The following is a 20,670-nucleotide window of genomic DNA, read 5'->3' on the forward strand; positions in this document are numbered from 1 at the left end:
ATGAAACCTTGTGAGGCAAATTTTTTTATTTTCATTTCACTGGTCACAAAACAGTGGCATAATCTAAGTGTGAGAGTATTATTTCAGTTTAGAAAAACATTCTCAAATATACTATTAATTTATTTGAAATGAACTGAACACTATTGTAAAATAATATACCACAAATATAATGTAAGATTTTATTTAGAATGCATAATTTTGGCTGGTGCATTATTATAAAGTAAATTGTAAAGGGAAAAAGCCAAAGAAAAGTGTATTCTAGAACATCAAATGTGGTCTTATATTAACAGATGATAAATAAATATCTTGCCAGTTTAATGCTAGATAGTAAAATATCAATTGATAAGCTAGCTCAGTAAACAGTTTTTGAAAGTTCTACTGTACCACTTTCCCAACAGAAATATATCCCTCTTTTTGTAAACTCCAAGAAGCTATTTTTATTTGTCTTTTGATAGGGGACACTGTAACATTAAATGTATCATTAAAAATGAAAAACTAATTTTTCTGTGACCAAGTGATAGCACAGCAGGTATGGTGTCTGCCTTGCAAATGGACAACCAAGGTTCAAGCCCTGGCATCAATATAGTGCTCCAAGCCTGTCAGGAATTGATTATTTTGTTTGTTTGTTTTGTTTTTGTTTGGGGCCACACCTGGCTGCACTCAGGGGTTACTCCTGGTTCTGCATTCATTCAGAAACTGCCTCTAACAGGCACAGGGGTCCAAAATGAATGCTGGGGATGGATCCTGGGTCATCCACATATAACGCAAATGCCCTATACACTATGCTATTGCTCCTGCCCATACCAGGACTTATTTCTGAGCTCAGAGCTAAGAGTAACCTCTGAATGTTACTTGGTATGTCCCCAAGACCAGCCAAACAAACAAAAAATAAACTAAAATTAACAGCTGGGGGGGGCAGAGATAACATGGAGGGAGGCATTTGCCTTGCATGCAAAAGGACAGTGGTTAGAATCCCGGCATCCCATGTGGTCCCCCGAGCCTGCCAGGAGCAATGACTGAGCATAGAGCCAGGATTAACCCCTGATGGCTGCCGGTGTGACCCCCCAAAATAAAAATAAAAATAATAAATAATAAAATAAAATCAACAACTGGGAAACAATTTAAATGCAAAGCAAGATTGATAAATTAGTAAGATGTAGAAAGCACAGACTAATTTTTAAATAAAATAGCGAAAGAAAGGAATCAATAACTAATATTTATGTGATTTTTTTTTAAAGTGGATCAGGTTCTAGAAGACAAAAGAAAAAGAGAATGAGATTCAGAAACAGAGAAAGAGATACGGGTGATGAGACAGGTAGAGAAATGATAGGTATATGAGATCAACAGTCACAAAAACAAAGACAGATAAATACACACATACAGACACAGACAGGGGCATAGGCAGAATACAGATACAGACACAGGCACAAATACAGATATAGATAAAGATACAGACAGATTCAGATACAGACAGAGTACAGATACAAATAAAGATAAGATGTAAACACACAAATATACAGATACAGACACAGGTATGATAAAGACACAGACAAATACAGATATAGGCACAAGTACATATATAGATACAGATACAGACACAGTACAGATACAAAAAAAGTTGAAGACATACATACAGATACAGACACAGATACAGACATAGATACAGAAACAACACAAAGACAAGCACAGATACAGACACAAATAGACAGAGACACAAATATAGATACTGATACAGATACAGAGGTAGAATTAGGTTAGATAATAGTGGGATAAAGGGAAAAAATAAAGCCAAAAAAAGTGTACTGCTATCAGAAAAAAGTTGGTCTGTAAGTAATATTAGGAAACTATTCTGAACACACTTATATATGAGATTATTTATTTAAATATTCTGAGAAGTTTTATGACTATATATAAAATCAAATATAATGGACTGAAGTAATAAGCTACCAAATACAGGCCAGAAAAACGAATTTAAATTGAGTCTACTAAACCAAGTTCTAACTTAGAGATATCGTTTCTTCTGTGCAAGGACATGTCTCTTGGTGACATCCATGGAATTTTCATCACTGATGAAAAACTTTGGAAGACATGTATTTTAAGACTAAAGATTCACTTGATTGCAAAAAAGATATGTCAACAAGAAAGTGATGACAGGATTTTAAATTCTATTGAGCATTGCAATAACAAAGATTAATAGGGAAAGAAAGAAGCAAATCTTTTTTCCAAAGCAGGTGACCCTGAGCACAAAGGATCTTTCGGGCACTTAATATTCTCTTGTTTTAAAAAATCCTATTTAATGAAATGAAGTTCCAAAACTCATTTTCTATAATTTGTTTTTTATGCCTTTGCTTATTTCTAGATATTCTATTCATTTCTATTGCTCTGTCTACTTTATGTTTGTATAATATTTATTTATTCATTGGCATTTAAAATACACCTTCTTTTATCTAGTAGGCTATGTCCTTTGCATTCTTTATTAAATGTCATTGATTTTTAATGTCTCATTAATATTTTATAAATCTTAGAATTTATTGACCAATGATCACAATATATTGTGCGGATACTTTAATATATTGGATTACATTTATAATCATGTTAAACTAGTCTAAAATTCATATGAATTATTTTCTTTATTTTTCTAACAATTATTTGTATTTTTCTCTCTTGCTATCATGCCAATTTTATGTTATTTTTAAATTTTGATGCACACATAAATTTTAATATTTAAAGTTTTATTAATTGAATATTATTGCAGGTATTAGCATTTTGGGGGAGGATTTGGGGCCACACCCTGTGATACTCAGGAGTTACTCCTGACTATGTGCTTAGAAATCACTTCTGTCTAGGACACTAGGGATCGAAACAGATCCATCCTGGATCGGCTGTGTGTGAGGCAAACACCCTACCACTGTGCTATCACTCCGGCACTAGTATTAGCATCTTTAATTTTCATAATCAAGAACTTTTTACATATAGCAATTATATATTTATATCTCATAAATTCAAAATTTCTTTGGTGATACAAAATTCTTTGAATGTTCTATATTCAAAGAGGATTTGTAAAGAAGTGGCAGTCTTGATAAAATACTGGTTCTTGGGCCAGAGTGTTAGTACATTAGTAGGGTGTTGCCTTGCCCAATGCTGACCCAGGACAAATGCAGGTTCCATCACCAGCATCCCGTATGGTTCCCTGAGCCAGGAGTGATTTCTGAGCACAGAACCAGGAGTAACCCCTGAGAACAACCAGGTGTGGCCCAAACAAACACAGCCACAAATACTGGTTCTTGTAAAATATGGGCAAAAGCATTGTTTTTCTGTGCTAAAAAATACTATTAAAATTCTGAACTTTAAAGTAGTAGAGAAGTTTTCTTAAAATGCTTCTTTTTATTTTTAGATTAACATATTTACTTAAGCACCATGATTACAAACATGTTTGTAGTTGAGATGCAGTCTTTAAAAAGAAGTATTTTGTTTTGGGGCCACACTCAATGACACTCAGGTTCTCTAGTTTGTTGTAATTAACCTCACAAACATCCTTCCATTAGGTAGAAACTCTTACTATTAAATAATAATGGTTAATTTAGAAATTCTAAATTCCCTGCACAAGAAGAATACATACATGTTTATTAAAGCTGTCCTTAAATATTTGGGTAGGATAGGAGATAATTATTATTCTGAGCAGAGTTCATTAGACACCCTGAGGTTTTGGACTATACCTTACAAGTAAAATATGTCATATGCGTTTGGGTGTTCACTCAGCACCTGGTTTCAGTATCTGTCAGTTGAAATTTTCTTAAAGATTTTAAGAGCTTTTCTGCTCAAGATAGTAACTTGCTTGAGGTTTGATCTACTTATAGTGGCTAAAGAGTCTGTGGACTCGTGGAAAGAAACTGTCACAGTCAAATTACACTTTCTGCTGGATGCCTTCATAGTTTTCTACAATTAAATATTTCCTCTGCCAGTCTCTCTCCATCCCATTCCCAAGTTTGGTACTAATAGACATTTTAAGCCACTCCTTCCAAAGTGTCCATCTTAAGAAATAAACTGTAAAAATATTTTAAAAAAAGAAAACAAACTTCTACCTAAACAACTTCTGTTGCAACAAAGAATATTATCTTTAGACTTTTTTTTTAAGTTCTCAGGCAAAGATGATTCTAAGCGAGCATCAAACATTTTGAGTTTCTAAAGGTAAGCCCACAATTTACACATTTTGGAAATAAATAGAATTCATGTAAAATTTTTCTTGTTTAGCACAACACATTATTCATTTCTAGCACACCTCAGAAAAAATAGTGTTTAGGAAGAAAATTTTAACATGCTTACCATAGTCAATAGTTTAAATCTGTATGTGATATACTTAACACCAAATACCAACACTAACACTTAACTAAAAAAAGAGTAAATACATTATTTTTTAAAAATAATTCCCCCATTATGATATACTCATAAAGCAATATAAAATTAAAATAGTATACATATGAATAAAAATTAGTTCTGTAATTAATAAATTTTACTTTTGAGGTGATTTTAGGACAATTAAATTATATAGTTATATAAGAAGGCATATTATTTCATGAAAACTATTTGACAACATTTGTTTTTTCAGCTTTCACACCAGTTTTATCTGTGAAGCAAAATTTTATCTTTGGCATATATTAAAGTCCCTTCTGTTTACATACATTAGTTTACATATATTTTCTTTTAACTGAACATGCAATGAAGGTAGCATTAATGTGTCTGTGGATCTGACACTTAAATATATCTGTCAGTGAAACTTAAAGATGTGAATGGCTAGCAATGAACATTTTTTATCATTGTATTTACTTTTATTACCTCGTTATATTGTACATTTGTTATAATTTCAATGATTTGTACTTACTTGGTGTATTTTAAATTTGCAATATATTAAATATATAATCTATGTATCTTACCCAGAATTTAATGCTAATATTTGAATTCCATTTTTCCTGGATTTTGCCATTTTCATATATATTGGTGCATTTGCTAAACAAGTATTTTATAGATATATAGATAAGTGACATAAATTTATACACAGGCACAATATATTTAACTCTTAAATATAAATTTTACATTATTTTTACATTAAAATGTAATATAAAATTTTGACATTAATTTTACAATATTATGTCCATTTCTTTTTTTTTTTTTGACCTTTACCTGACAGAATTCAAGGCTTACTCTGGCTTCTATATTTAGTCATATCTCTTGCAAGGGTTTGGTCAATAGTATTTAGTGCCAGAGGTTGACCTAGTGTTAATAGAGTGTTAAGTGTAAGCACACTTTACCAGCTGTTTTCTTACTATAATGAAATTTTTTCATAGATGTAAAAGGTAATAGCATATTCAAAACAGTAGTTTTGGCAATTATTATTAAAATCATATTACACATTTCTAGCAATGTTTTATTCACTGTGGTTATCCAAATATTTTTCTGTCATTTTACATCACATATGCACTGATGTGTGTGTTTTAATGTATTCCAAAGAACAAAAATAAAATTGCTGTGAGCCAAATTTTGTTTGCAGTCTACAGCACCTGCAAACAAATCCTTCGTGGAGTTCGGAAAAAAATCCACGGGAGAAGGTGGGCACGCGGACGGCGAACGACGGAAAATATGTTGTAGAAATGAATGAAACCACGCAGATTGCATGGGGACTCTCGTTTGCAGAAACGAAAGACAAATTTATTTTTTAAGCTGGCATTTTTTAAAGGGTGGAGGCAGGAAGGCAGATGCAAATTCTAGGCATCAAAGAGGCTGGGAGAAGAATGAAGGGACTTTGGCTTAAATTAGCATTTTAAAGAGCTGATGCTGAAGGTGAAAAGGGAGCTAGTAATTAGCAGGGAAGTTGGAAGAGTAAGGGATGTTTCAGAGTTTCGGGGGGGGGGGGAGTGAAAATTACTTTGTTTTGAGCTAAGTTATGGAAAAATCTGTTTCTTGGCACCAAGGTAGCAAAAATTACAGGGAGCTGTTAAATGGGAGACTTTTGGCTGGATTGATTGCTGTTCTTTGTTGTAGGAAAAAATTACTAAGGCTTGATTTCTAATATTGGTTTAAAATAAAGAGAGAGATAGTTACAGCCACATATTTAGAATTGTTGCCAAACCCTCCACGCAAAGGGTCAAGTGATTTTGACTGCTCTAAGCGGGCCTTTTTGGCAAATAATTCCTTTTCAGGAGAGCACTACACTTTGGTGTGTGCTTCTCCTGAGTGGGGATGTGGCGTAAAATTACTTAAATTGGATTAAAATGGAAGACCTTGGAAAAAGATATATATGATAGGGGTTAAAAGTTTGCTTTGTATGCAGCTTGCCCCATTCAATAATTGGCACCAGTAGCCCTTTGCGCATCACTTTATACAACACTTAATGTGTCCCGGAGACACCAGCAAGATGATTTTGAGTAGCCCCAAACTTTTGGGCCCTTGCTTTCCACCCCAAAATAGCTGATTTGGAATTTTTTTTTTGTATTTGGGTCCACACTCGGTGACACTCAGGGGTCATTCCTGGCTATGCACGGAGAAATGGTTCCTGATTGGGGAACCATATGGTAAGCCAGGAAATAGAAACACAGTCTGTCCTAGGTAAATTTCTGCAAGGCAAATGTTCTACTGCTTGTGCCTCCGCTCTGGCCCCTGATTTAGAATTTTTAAAGAGGATCCTGGACCTCCTGTACATTACTTGGAAAGTATAAAAAAATGTTAATTTACTTCAATAAGATATGCTAACAACATCTAAATGGTAGGCACTTTATTGGTCAGAGATAAATAAAGTTAGTAAGTTATCTATTTAAAATAAAATTTGATTGAAAGCTGGAAAGTTGTATAGGGGCGAAAGCACTTGCATGCAACCAAATCTGGTGACATCCTAGTATTTCATATTGTTTCCTGAGAAACACTATGATTATTCATGAGTGTTGAGCCTTGTGTAAACCCTGAGCATTGTTGTTTACAGATCACATTTTCTAAGACAATAAAATATGTGAAATAAGAAAGTATTAGTTAATATTTTTGAATCAAATAAAATATAAGTTAATATTTTAAAATGTTGATAAATTGTAAATACCAGTGTAGCATATTAGAAATATGCTGTTGGGTCTAGAGAAATAATGTAACAAATATTTGCTTAATAAAACACACCAAGACAATCTATGGCAGAACAAGGTGCTTGTTTATTTGCCATTGGACTGATTCCAGACAGCAAAGAAGTGTAGAAGTCTAGTAGAGAGTAATGGGTTCATAAGCCATTTTCTTGAGAATTTATGAAAGTCATCCTTCTCATTCAAGTCCAGTATTATCCATTAGCATTGAGGGAAAGCACATATACCCTAGCATCAAGTAATTGGGTATTAGGACTACATAATACAGTGAGGACATTATAAGATAAGGAGTTCACAATGACTACTTCGAAGGAAGTTGAGTACAAGAATATTAGGGTTACATAATAACATATACATCATGTCATCTTATCAGTATGGCTACAGAGAGTTTAGTAAAACCTATAATTTCTTAGCTTTAATGAAACAGAAAACTCATGCAGGAAGGCTGTGCAATTTTTAAATTTTGCAAGTCACAAGAAAAACCATTGCTTTAGTGTCTATCCTATAATTCAATTATACTATACACATTACATTACATAGGGGCCGGGAAGGTGGCGCTAGAGGTAAGGTGTCTGCCTTACAAGCGCTAGCCAAGAAACGGACCGCGGTTTGATCCCCCGGCGTCCCATATGGTCCCCCCCAAGCCAGGGGCGATTTCTGAGCACATAGCCAGGAATAACCCCTGAGCGTCAAACGGGTGTGGCCCCCCCAAAAAATAATAATAGTACATAGGGAAAGGGTCTGCACACAGTGCTGATCTAGCTCCATTCCAGCATCCTTTATTGTATCTTAGTCATGCCAAGTGGCCCCTGAGCATAGAGCCATGAGTAAAGTCTGAGCAAGAGATGGTCCTAAACAAAACAGAAACAAAGTTAAAGAATATGCAATTACATAATCAGAGCAATGAACATTTGAAATAACTTTTAGCATTAAATTTGTCAATTATTCACACATCCCATTATATCTGATATTAATAAATACTTAGGGAATCATCTGATATTAGACTCTTTTTAGTTGAAAGAATAAATTACATAGTGTAATACACAGAACCAAAGGATCATATTCAATTACTTATTCGTTGCCCATTCCTTTGGTATGTCTGCTCTGAAGATTACTTTCATCTTTTCCTCAATTGAGATTTCTGTGAAAACATCTGAATCAATCAGGTTGATCATATTAATTTGGAAACTAGCAGAGAATATTATTTCTCGAAATCAAAGTATGAATTGTTCCTGCTTTCCAATTTCTTGGGACCCAAGTGTAACTTTTAGTCTAAGTTATTGGGATAATTATCTCAATTCCTAATTTCCCTTGGTTATGAAATTTCAACCTGGGTGTTTTATATGAAGAGGAATATGCAATTGAGCTGTTAAATGAATAGAAGCTCAAGCCATTTAAATTTTTAATGGGATTATTTGGTGTGTGCACTTAATATCATTAGACACTTACATCCATTTATATAAATGCAACTACTAATCACTTACACTAGAATGATTTGATATGTCAATAGCATAATTTTTATCCTCTTGGGCTTTTATCTTCTGTATTAGGTACTTAATTTCATGCTCTAATAAAATTTCTGATTTATATTCTCTACCAACTAATCCTTCTAACTTTGCTCAATAATAATTAAACTATATGGTGTTTTCCAAATAGACAGTTATAAGCTGTTATAGAAAGAAGTGAAGAGTTTCTGGCTAGATGTAAACAGATTTGTTTTCTCTAAATTAAAAATATTGAAGTATAATATAAAAGTAGAGAAGCTAACTATAATCTGCTTCTATGTAAGCAATCACCAAATCCTATTCTCACTTTTATTATTTTATTTTAACTCTGACATTTTTAATAAAATAAAAGTGTTTTTTCTATTAACAAGATTGTCTTATGCCTGTGTACTACCTGATATGGATCTGAATTTATGAAGACAAAGATGCAAGAGATTCAACCATAACTTCATTTTTGTCTTTTATTTTAGTTCTTGTAGTAGGAATGGTTCAAAATAACAAGGAGGATATATGTGTACTGCACTTTCCTAGAGTGTTTCTAAAGTTTGAAGTTGATCAGACAGCTTATCAATAATTTTGCCCTGATAAAGTATGTGTTTTAAAACATTATTTTGTATTTTCTGTTCTGATACCTTGTAACATTTTATTTATTCTCAGAAATACAGGCCATGGACTCAACTTATGAATTAAGTAGTGTGTTGAGAAGGTTTTATACTCAATTTTAACTTATATTTTAATAACAAAAGATGAGGTGCTTAATTTTTAGTTATATATTCAAACATATATTCAACATATATTCAAACATTTATTATTTTGTTACTATATTCAAATTTAAAGAGAATTACTTGGTGCCTACAATATATTCTTTGGCAAAATAAAACAAACTCTTTGTAGTTGATGATGAAAACATAATTTTGCACAATTCTAAGAAGACAAAATAAGTTAATTGTCTAAATCATGTCATCAATTTAAACTGGTAATTTAACACATATATAAATGTTGTGATTATAATTTAATTCTTTGACATTTTTAGCTTTGAGTTTACAGAGTTTTAGCTACATAATAAGCTCATAAGACTAAAATGTGTATTTTCAGAACCCCCTATCAAATGTATATTTGATTTTCTAACAAAAAGTAATTAGCAAATTACTTTAGTTGAATGTGTTATGCTAAGAAGTTTTAACTATATACAGCTTCTTGTTTTATTGGTAACATTGTTAGTATTATCTTCATTCTTCTAGATATATTGGTATCAAAAATACATTGATATTTTTGATATGTCTCAATATTTATATATTTAATTTTAATACTTCATATATTGATATTATATTGATAGCAAAATATAGAATATAGACTCCACTTATAAGTTATGTAGTAGCAAGTTTAACCCCCTGAACAATTTTCTTTTGATCTTAAATTTTGGAAGTTCAGGAGGAAAAAATAACCAACATTGGTATATTTTTGCATTTATGTTGGTGCCATACCTGGCAATGGTCAGAGCTCTTTGCTTAGAATTTATTTCTGGATTGCTCTGGGGAGCATAATAGATACTGAGGTTCGATCATAGGTCAGAAACATGCAAGGCATATGCTTTTCACACTGTATTAACACTCTGGCCCCACAAATGACATTTTTTTTCATTATCTTTTTTCAAATTAGTATTTAATTAGAAAATTTAACTCTTAAGTATAATTGTGATATGAAATATAAAATACAGTTTAGTGTTATAGTGCTAACTGGCCTCATACTATACTTTTAAAATCCTTAAATACAGAAAGCATGAATTCCACTTCCAGCACTGAGATGTAATTTTGGAGTAGACACTTTGTGATGAAAAGACCACCTTAAAAATATTGCTAATAGGTGGTTTCATGACTTTTTTAATTCCCTATACTTTTTATGAGAAACAGTGTTATATTTTAAATGCTTTGACATATGCCAGATAAATTAAGCTAATAAGACTCCAGTAACAAGTTCTTAACAGGAGAAAGTCAATGAACTGAGATAACTCTGACATCAAACCATTCCTATAAGTCTTTGAAATATATTTGTGAAGCTACAACATATTTTAAGTAGATGTCAGGTAGGATGTGTAAGATGTTTCGATGAACAACTAAAATATGTTTTTATTGCAACAATCTATTTACTTCAGTTCGGTGGCAGGGCATGGTAAATTGTGTCATAAAGGTAGAATAACATGTATAGGTTGGAGAAATAGCACAGCAGGTAGGGTGCTTGCATGTAGCTGACCCACGTTTGATTATCAGCATCAATAGGAGTTATCCTTAAATGTAGAACAGAGAATAAGTTATGAGCACAGCTGGCTGTTTTAAGCCAATATTACCAAAAATAATTTTGATGTTAAAATTGTAAAATATACAGATAATTACTATGTACTTTCAGAATACATGACTCAAGAGTACACAGAAACTGGAGTCTCTTGTCTCATCCAGATGTAAGATGTATATATATGTTTACAACGATCAACATCAGTAGATGTACTACATATATTTATGTAAAGAAATTATGCACAGAAACTTACATATAATTATCCACTTGTATAACAGTTTACTGTGTTTTAAACAATTGCTTTGTCACCTCATGTCAAATGGATTCAGTTCTGGTTTATAAACCAGAATTGTATATATATATATATATATATATATATATATATATATATACAATTATTTCAACTACTCTTAATTTGCTATAGTTTTATGTACACATTTAGTTTTTATTTTGTTTATTCTACTTTATTTGAATAAATATTTTATAATTTTACTTTTAAATGTTTAATATTGCACCTCCTTATCCATTTTAAGTAATATATTGGTAGTATTATACATTTGATATATCTCTTATCTCTGCATTATTACCTTATTTAAAAATAATAAATAAATAAATAATAAATAATTTAATTTATTTACCTTTAGTTTACTATGTTATAATTAGGAACATATAGGAACATATCTCTAAATGCCTTGAAGTCTCACTATAACTATTTCATTGTTTATTAAAACTGACATTAACTTGGATATAATGATCATATTTTATGGGGGGAAAAGGGTTTATACTCTCAGGAAATCAATTCACCCTGATTCTCAGTTACTCAGTTAAATAGCAATTATCAATTGGGTACTTTCAGAGATCTTGAATATGTTTTAATGTGAGTGAGAAATCTGAGATAAATTAATCTTTTTAATAATAAAAGTGAAAAGATTAAAAATATCAAATAAAGCAAACTCATAAGGAAAAGGAAAAATGTAGGGTGTGAAAGGTATCACCCATCAATCATCTTATCATCATACTATGGAATGTGACAACTGAGAGAAAAGTCTTATTATTTCTGATTTTGTTTTAAAACATCTTTCAATTTTTAAATCTAGATTTTGCCTAAAAATATTTTTATAGCTGCTGAAAATCAGGTGATCTATTATTTCTCCAGATGTTAACATCATATATGGTATAAAATTAATAAAATGAGGAATGAGCAATCAGAACTACCCACAAAAATGTTTACAAAACACAATGGGGCAGGATCAATAGCTCAGCGGTAGGGCGTTTGCCTTTCACGTGGATGGACCTCAGTTTGATCTCTGATGTCCCATATGGTCCCCAGCCAGAAGCAATTTCTGAGCGCATAGCCAGGAGTAATCCCTAAGCATCACCGGGTGTGGCCCAAAAACCAAAATCAAAACTAAAAACAAACAAACAAACAAAAACACTCAAGTACTTAATAAGATTTAGCCAATTTGATCCAAGTAGAATGCAGTTACAATGGCAGAAAAATGGACTCACCCATTTTTTATTTTAAAATTATTTTCTAATTAAATATTCAAAAATCTGACATCCAATACATTTAAAATTATATAGCATAAAGTATTTATGCATAGTGATATATCTTCAATTTGTATTGCTTTTTAGATTTAGTATTATTTTTATCACTACACTTCCATGTGTTAACCATTTAGGCTATATGTATATCATTCAAGGTAAAATATAACATAAAGATCATTATGTAAAAATAATAAATGTTTATAGTAAAGACTCAATAAGATTAATAATCTCAATATGTTCATCAAAAATAAGAGAGAAAACAGTAGTAAAATAATGGCTAAATTTAAAAGCATTATCAAAACTAGTACTGTAATACTATAGACACAGCATTATTACTATAAATGTCTATTCATAAATAGCTATTCTGTGATGGAGTGGTAAAGGATAGAGTAAATACAAATGTTTCATAAAATTAAAAATACATTTTGCTTGGTAAATAAAACTACCAAAAATGTAAAAAAATATTCTCCTAGCAACTAAGGAAATATTTAGCACAATATGTGACTAATAGTGAGTTCATATAAAAAATATAAACAGGGGCCGAAGTAATAGCACAGTGGTAGGACCTTTGCTTTGCACACATTCAATCTGGGGCAGACCCAGGTTCTATCTCTGGCATCCCATATGGTCCCCGGAGCCTGCCAGGAGTGATTTCTGAGTGCATAGGCTGGAGTAAACCCTGAGCACCACCACATTGTGGCCAAAAGCCAAAGGGGGGAGAAAAGAAAATATAAACAATTTCATACTATAAAAAACATGAAAGAAAATAAATTAAAAACGTGCAAAATAATTGAGTACCTAGGTATGTCCTCGCAGAAGATAGATTGATGGCCCACATGTGTGAAAATGTGTTTTCATTTTCTCTTATTGGATAAATATAAATTAAAACTTCAATATCTGTTCATATACGTCAATGCAGCCAAAGACAAAATATATTGCCTTTCAATACACTGTATTGTAATGCATTACTATGCATAACAATGTATCGCAAATATGTGTTGATTAAGAAAAGAAGAAAAAATTGTGATGAACTGTGGATAGGAATGAAAAGGTTCACACCTTTTCAAAAACAAACAAAAAACATAACGGGGCCTAAGAGACATAACAGCAGTAGAGCATTTGCCTTGCATGCACCCTACCAGGATGGACCTAGCTTCGATTCCAGGCATCCCATACGGTCCCCCGAGGAGTGATTTTTTTTTTTTCAGAGTCCAGAGCTAGGAGTAACCTCAGAGTGCTGCCTTATGTGGCCCAAAAGCAAAAACAAAATATAAAATGCGTGAAAATAAAAATAAAGAGTGGAGTGGAGAAACACTGTAAAGTCAAATTCAAGCCTTATAATTACCCAATCTTAGTTCAATTCTAAGTACTTCATTATCCACGGAAAATTACCAACTGTGGGTCTAGAGTTCTCCAAGAATCTCCCACGTGATCCTACTATCCTTCAGAAACCAATGGAGTGACCCAGATAGATTTTCTTTATGGCACACACTGAATAGCATCTAATTCTCAGATTCTAGCTAGAGATTGTCCATATCTGCTGAGACTGATGATCACTTCTTTGGTTCCCACTACCCCAATAATTAATTTTCAGAACTATTATTAATATAATCAGTGGACATAAAAACTAAGAATATATTTGTGACAGTATTATTTATTCATAATATTCAAAACATCAAATCCTAAATAATGAAGTTGTCATATACCAATGTATGTCATATGTATACTCATATATGTAAGATATATGCTATATAGCGTCAATTCACTATTACTTTGGTATTAAGAAAATTAAATTGTAACTTTTGGGATAAGAGAGATGAACTTTTAAATGGTTATGAGAAGTAAAATTAAGTTAGACAAAAAATCATTTATCAAATGTTTGCTTCTCTATTTTGACAGTAAATAAATAGAGCAAACACACAGAAAAAAGACAACTCACTTCTAAACTGAATGAAAGTTACGATTGTTGTAGGCATAAATGGTAGATGAGAGTAGTAGAAATTAGTAGAGAGATCTTCTTGATGGAAGTAAGATTTGGGACCAGTTTGGTAAAAAATACTACAGGTATATTTGGAAGATAAACTATTAAAATGCCAGAATAATGCCAGAAAAATAAAAATAAAATAAAATGCTATAGACATTAAAGATAGATGTGTGGATATAATAATTGCTTTTATCCTAGCATGATCTTAAATTATGTGTCTAAAAGATTTTTTTCTTATTTTCTTATAAAGATATTTCTTATATTTTCTTATAAATATAAAGAAATTTTCTTATATTTTCTTATCAATTCTTTGCCACGTTTAGTCCACACTGGCATTAATACAATGGAGTGGAGATATTATATTGCAGCTAAAATATAACTTTACCCTTTGGCTCCAATTATTTGATAGTTATAAAATTAAAGTTTATAATATTTTATATTTTGTAGTAAGTAATCTAAATAGATTAATGAGTTGCTCCATGTTGCCAAAGTAAGCTTGGCATGCATCTGACAGATGAGTTCTAACTTAATAAATTAGTATTATATTCAAGTATAGGCTTTTATCAAGACAATTTTGATATATTTTAAGTAATTGTATTAGAAGAAATTAAAGGGCCCGGAGAGATAGCACAGTGGCGTTTGCCTTGCAAGCAGCCGATCCAGGACCAAAGGTGGTTGGTTCGAATTCCTGTGTCCCATATGGTCCCCCGAGCCTGCCAGGAGCTATTTCTGAGAAGACAGCCAGGAGTAACCCCTGAGCACAGCCGGGTGTGGCCCAAAAACTAAAAAAAAAAAAAAAAAAAGAAGAAGAAGAAGAAATTAAAGACATAATGCTAATAGAAAGTGACTGCATTTCAGGAATAAGTAACCCTGAATCAAATATATGTAAAATTATTCAGCTCATAAATCTCATTTTTTAATAAATGAATAAGAAAGGATTTTTTTATTATAAAATATTCTTAAAAAGCAGCATTAAATGAGTATGAATATGACAGTCTGTTACATACAAAATTCCCTGATTAACATTAGGATTTAAAACAAATTTTAAAATTTAGAATATATCGATATTATATTAGGGTGTATAAAACTATTTAAATGCATTATACCTGAATATACTTTATCTTACACTATCATTTTGTACATTCCTTATTAATGTTCTATATAACAATATATTTTGTACAAAACTTATATTGTTTTAAGAAAGAAAATGTATTGGTCTTATAATATTTTAGCTCCAGAGGAAATTATATAGTTTTGAAGTATCTTAATAATTTTTATTACAGTGAAAAATTGAGAACACCAACTTGCAAGAAGAAATTTTAGTAATATTTTCAATAATGCATATTTTGTATTGGAGGCAAATGGAAACTTCAAAAATCAAAACTGAAAATGTAAAAATTGATCAATTACCTTTTTATATGATAAAATATAAGCTCAATACTTTTTCTCTAACCTTCTCTTTATTTTGCAGCCCAATTTTCAACCCCCACAAACAATTGTAATAACAAGATTACTGATGGAAATGTAACTCTCTCTGATTTCTGTGATTTGCAGGATACAGTTTTTGGTCTGGATTTAAAATCAATATCGCTTTTAAATATATATGTATAGATATATAATATATATGATTTGTATATGTCATTCAACAATAATTCATATTTAATTTATAAAATGTATTATAGTATTAAATCTTTATTATCTATGAAAATGAGATATAATTAATGGTTTTCAATTACACTATAGTTGGAATCTAAACAATCAATTTTTTTGAAAAGTCTAATTATTTTGAAGCTCAAATAGTTCTTTCTTAAAAGAGGCCAGACAATGGTGAACAGAAAGCAGTCTTGTTCATTCCTGGACTTTAATTGCATCCAATTGCAAATGGATGGACCTGGTTTTGTTCAAATAGCAGTTATCAAGTATTGATCACTTTTTAGTTCTCACACTTCTCAACCATCATAGATCTCTGAGCTATTTGAATACTATACAAAAAACTACTATCCCTCACATTTTCTGATTACAAAACATTACTTATTACAGAATAATAATAATGCACATTTTAAATAAATGATATTATGATATAATATTGCTTTGAGTAAAAATAAGGAAAAAAGAACAATATACCTATGCCTTTTTACACATAATACAATGTATTTGAGCATGCCCAGTATAGTGATGATGAATGTCAGAAACTGTTCCCTGCTCTGCTCTATTGTGTATAACTAATGAGTAAGCAGTAGTAGTATCTAAATTTCTCTTTTCAAAACTTCCAAATGTTGTAAAAGTTAAGAACCACCCTAAATATTTAATTTTAATTTTATTACCTTCACAAAATTTGTAGCTCAACAAACAAACATCTGAGGTTTTGTGAATTAAGACTACCCTATAGAAATTTTTTAAAAGTCTTAATTTCACCCCTAATAATGGTAGATCAGTTTTCAAGTGGTGGGCAGCTTTATTTCAATCATTCATAAATATACAATAAATTCTGTCTTCTCTGAGAACAGCTGTTTCACTTAAAGTTAAAAAAAAATAAATGTAGTCTTTTTTCCCTAAGATCACACCTCCATAATATAGTTTAAAATATTTATTTTAGATAGCTGCATTAGGATTGCAACGTTGCTGTCACCTTATCACATTTTCAATTATATGTGCAAAACACCATATGTAGCATTTAGAGGTATACTCGCATTGGGTGGTAAAAAAAAAATCAGAGTGAAATGCCAGTGCTGTTGCATGAAGAGAACATCTAGGCTGCTCATCTTCATTCATCTGGATACTTGGTTTTGCACATTAACAAATGACAATTTGACAAGTACCAACAACTTGTTTTTTTTGCAGAATCACCTACAGTAGGCATTATTTAAGCTCTTAAAATCTCACATCAACATCTGGTTTAAACAAGGTGATATAAATAGACACATTATTTTGTGATTTTACTTGCATTTCACTTTTATTTGCTAGCAGAAAGAAAATGGAACATTTGTATGTTTCTCCCTTCCAATTGCATAAATTATACTTGAAATTCATAGAATATTGACTCTGTATGTCCAAAGATAATTATAATAAAACAAACTGATAAATATTATATGCAATAATACATAGTATTGTATAAATCGATAATGTTTTGCATGTACTATAATAATAATTTAAAATAGGAGAGGGAATGATTAATACATATTAGTTATGGTTTGACTTTTTTGAAATATAATTTATTAATGTGTCATTTTTAGACTATTTCACTAAAATGGCATTTTATAATATTCATATATATAGAAAAACTGACATATTTTTTAATTTATCCAATAACACATTGTGCTCACAAAATACTGCAGCCAAAGTTCACACTAATACAGAATGACTTCCAAATTAAGACTCCTATTATATAGGGACCAGAAAGATAGCCTGGAGTTAGGTTGTTTGCCTTGCATGCAGTATGATGGCTCGAATTCCGGCATCCCATATGGTCCCAAGAGCCTGCCAGGAGCAATTTCCGAGCATAGAGCCAGGAGTAATCCCTGAGTGCTGCAGGGTGTGACCCAAAGACAAAAATAAATAAATAATAAATAAATAAATAAAAGACTCTTATTATATATTAAATATATGTTTATATTTATATAAATTTATATTTATTTTATATACATTAATATGTCATCTACTAAAATTAGCAACAACTAAATAGTCAAGATTTAAAAAAATTATATTTGTTCATATTTATAATTTTACTCTAGGTATTTCACTTTTATACCTATATATCTCCATTATTCTCTACATTTTCTTACCATATAGTATTAACCCAGTGATTCTCAAATAGTGGGACGCGTCCCCCAGGGGCGCCCCCAGTGGGGGCGCGTTTGACCTCGGCAAACACTGTCATAACAAGCTAAGCCCCGTGTTTATGTCTCTGTATGTCTCTGGCGCTGAGAGTTGCTGTGTCCTGCTTCAAACCCCGCTTAGAAAAGCTATGCATTGCAAACCGTGCTCACTGTAGCCATTACTCCAGACATCACCTCTGATTAAAAAATCAATTCAAATTATTTTATATATTTTTGTTTTGCAAGTTAAAGATTTTTTAATAAAGATACTATTTACAGTCGCGCGGGGGGGGGCGCGAAAAATGTTTTCTTTCTAGGGGGGCATGACAGAAAATAATTGAGAAGCACTGTATTAGCCTAACTTCTTACCTACTCAATACCAAGTGTATTCTTTGACTTAGGAGTTGATCTTAATGTGTATTCTTGGTAGGTTTTTTTCAACATAGTATAACTTGTTAAATGATAATATGGCTCGATATAGAAATTACTAACAAAAGATAATAAATTAAAATAACAGTACAAACACAAAGAGATAGTACAGCAAGCAAGTGACTTGGCTTGCCTGTGTCTCTTTTTTTCACTGGCACTACATATGGTCCTCAAATTCTTTCAGGAGTGATCCCTGAACACAGAGCCAGGAGTAAGTAATCCTAATGTGGCCCAAAAACCAAATAACTGAGTTCTAATAACATGATAATCACTAAATGATATTTGAATATTGCTATTTTCAATATTGCTTTTCAATATTGGTGCTAAAGTACTTGTAGGGCTACCAGTAATGAGGATACTACTAGTATATTCAAGTATAAGACTTACAATTAATTAATTTTAATATGTTTTTGTTTAATGTTATACCTCATATAAAAATTATTAAAATACAATTCCAGAGCCACAGAAATATTAAGGCACTTTTACTATACGTGTTCTAATATGATTCCCAGTTCACTGCCAGTAATGATCTTTGAGCACAGAACTAGAACTAAATTTTGAGTGTCACCGAGTGTGACCATGAAAATACAAAAGACAAAACTTTGCACGTATTGTATCGCCCTGTAGTCTTTCCTAACTCACTTTTTTTTTTTTTTTGCTGATAAACAATACCTTTACAAACTGTTTGAAAAAGTAAATATCCTTAACTTCCCATCTCTTGGTGACTTTTACTTATTTAAAGTAAATGACCAATATCCCAAGTGTCCTTCCTCCCCACTCCACACCAGCCTGTACTCTAGACAGGCTTTCTACTTCCCTCATTCAGTCACATTTTCATTTGATAGTTCTTAGCGTTATCATTTCTGTGACTGCACTAAACGATCCCTGTGGTGAGCTTCATGTCAGGAGCTGGACCCTCCGGTCCTCCTCTATTTTGTCTCTGAGAATCATTACACAATGTTATTCATTTTTCTCAAAACCCATAAATGAGGGAGAACATTCTGTTTATCTTTCTCCCTCTGACTTATTTCACTTAGCATAATAGATTCCATATACATCCATGTATAGGAAAATGTTGCACTGGTGAAGGATTTTATATATATATATATATATATATATATATATATATATATATATATTTAAAAAATAAAAACAAACAAAAAAAAGAAATGAAAAGATAATGCCTCCCAATACTTACCACAGGCTGTGTTCTTTACACTGACTGTATAAAATGAGGAGGTACAGTAAATGCACCCCATATACACCTCAACACAGGCCCTTTGCCTGGTCTGTATTGTGAATTGGTGGACAAAATAATAAAAAAATTAAAATAAATGCAGATACCTAGAAAATATCCAATAAAAATGATATGTATTCAGTACAGAGTCCATTAATTTTATTTATGGATAATATATCCAATTGCTCCATTACAACATGAAAAAATGTTCTAAATATTTATTCTTAATATCATTCTGTATATTGTCACAGATTTACAATTGGTTGATAATTAACATTGTTAGCCAACAATTTGCCATTAGTACCACAATGCGAGACCAAGCAGTGGCAGAAAGTTTATAGAAACTGAGTATCTTATTTACAGATATCAGGATTCCAAGTACAACTTGGGTGATTGTAGTATGAATTTGTTTGCTTTTGGTAGTTTTTAGTTTTATCTCAAACTCTCTGTAGGATTCATCATCTAGAGAGAGACATTTGAAAACAAATTACACCTTTAACATTATCCTTTAACAATTGCCCTTTCCATTGTAAAATATATAATAAAAGGCATGCCTGGGTGGGGTGATAATCAATCAAACATGACACAAAGCCTGTATGTATTAGTTTCTTTTCATGTGATGCTAGTGAGGGCCACAACCTTGCATATAAAGGTTAGAGGCACAACTTGACAGCACTAGCTGTAGCATTTCCCCATCACATTGGAAATACATGAAGCCAAGATGCTTTTTCCCACTTTAATTAATGCA

General features: G+C 31.6%; 1 non-coding gene across 1 annotated transcript; it reads left to right on the top strand.

Annotated features, from left to right (window-relative positions):
* Positions 1-19,866: 19,866 nt before the first annotated feature.
* LOC126026332 (small nucleolar RNA SNORA51) lies at positions 19,867-19,999 on the top strand. Its single transcript, XR_007501626.1, has one exon. It is a non-coding gene; the product is annotated as a small nucleolar RNA SNORA51 (small nucleolar RNA).
* The last annotated feature ends 671 nt before the right edge of the window (positions 20,000-20,670 follow it).

The sequence above is a fragment of the Suncus etruscus genome, chromosome 13 (genome assembly GCF_024139225.1).
Source record: "Suncus etruscus isolate mSunEtr1 chromosome 13, mSunEtr1.pri.cur, whole genome shotgun sequence".
Lineage (NCBI taxonomy): Eukaryota > Metazoa > Chordata > Mammalia > Eulipotyphla > Soricidae > Suncus > Suncus etruscus.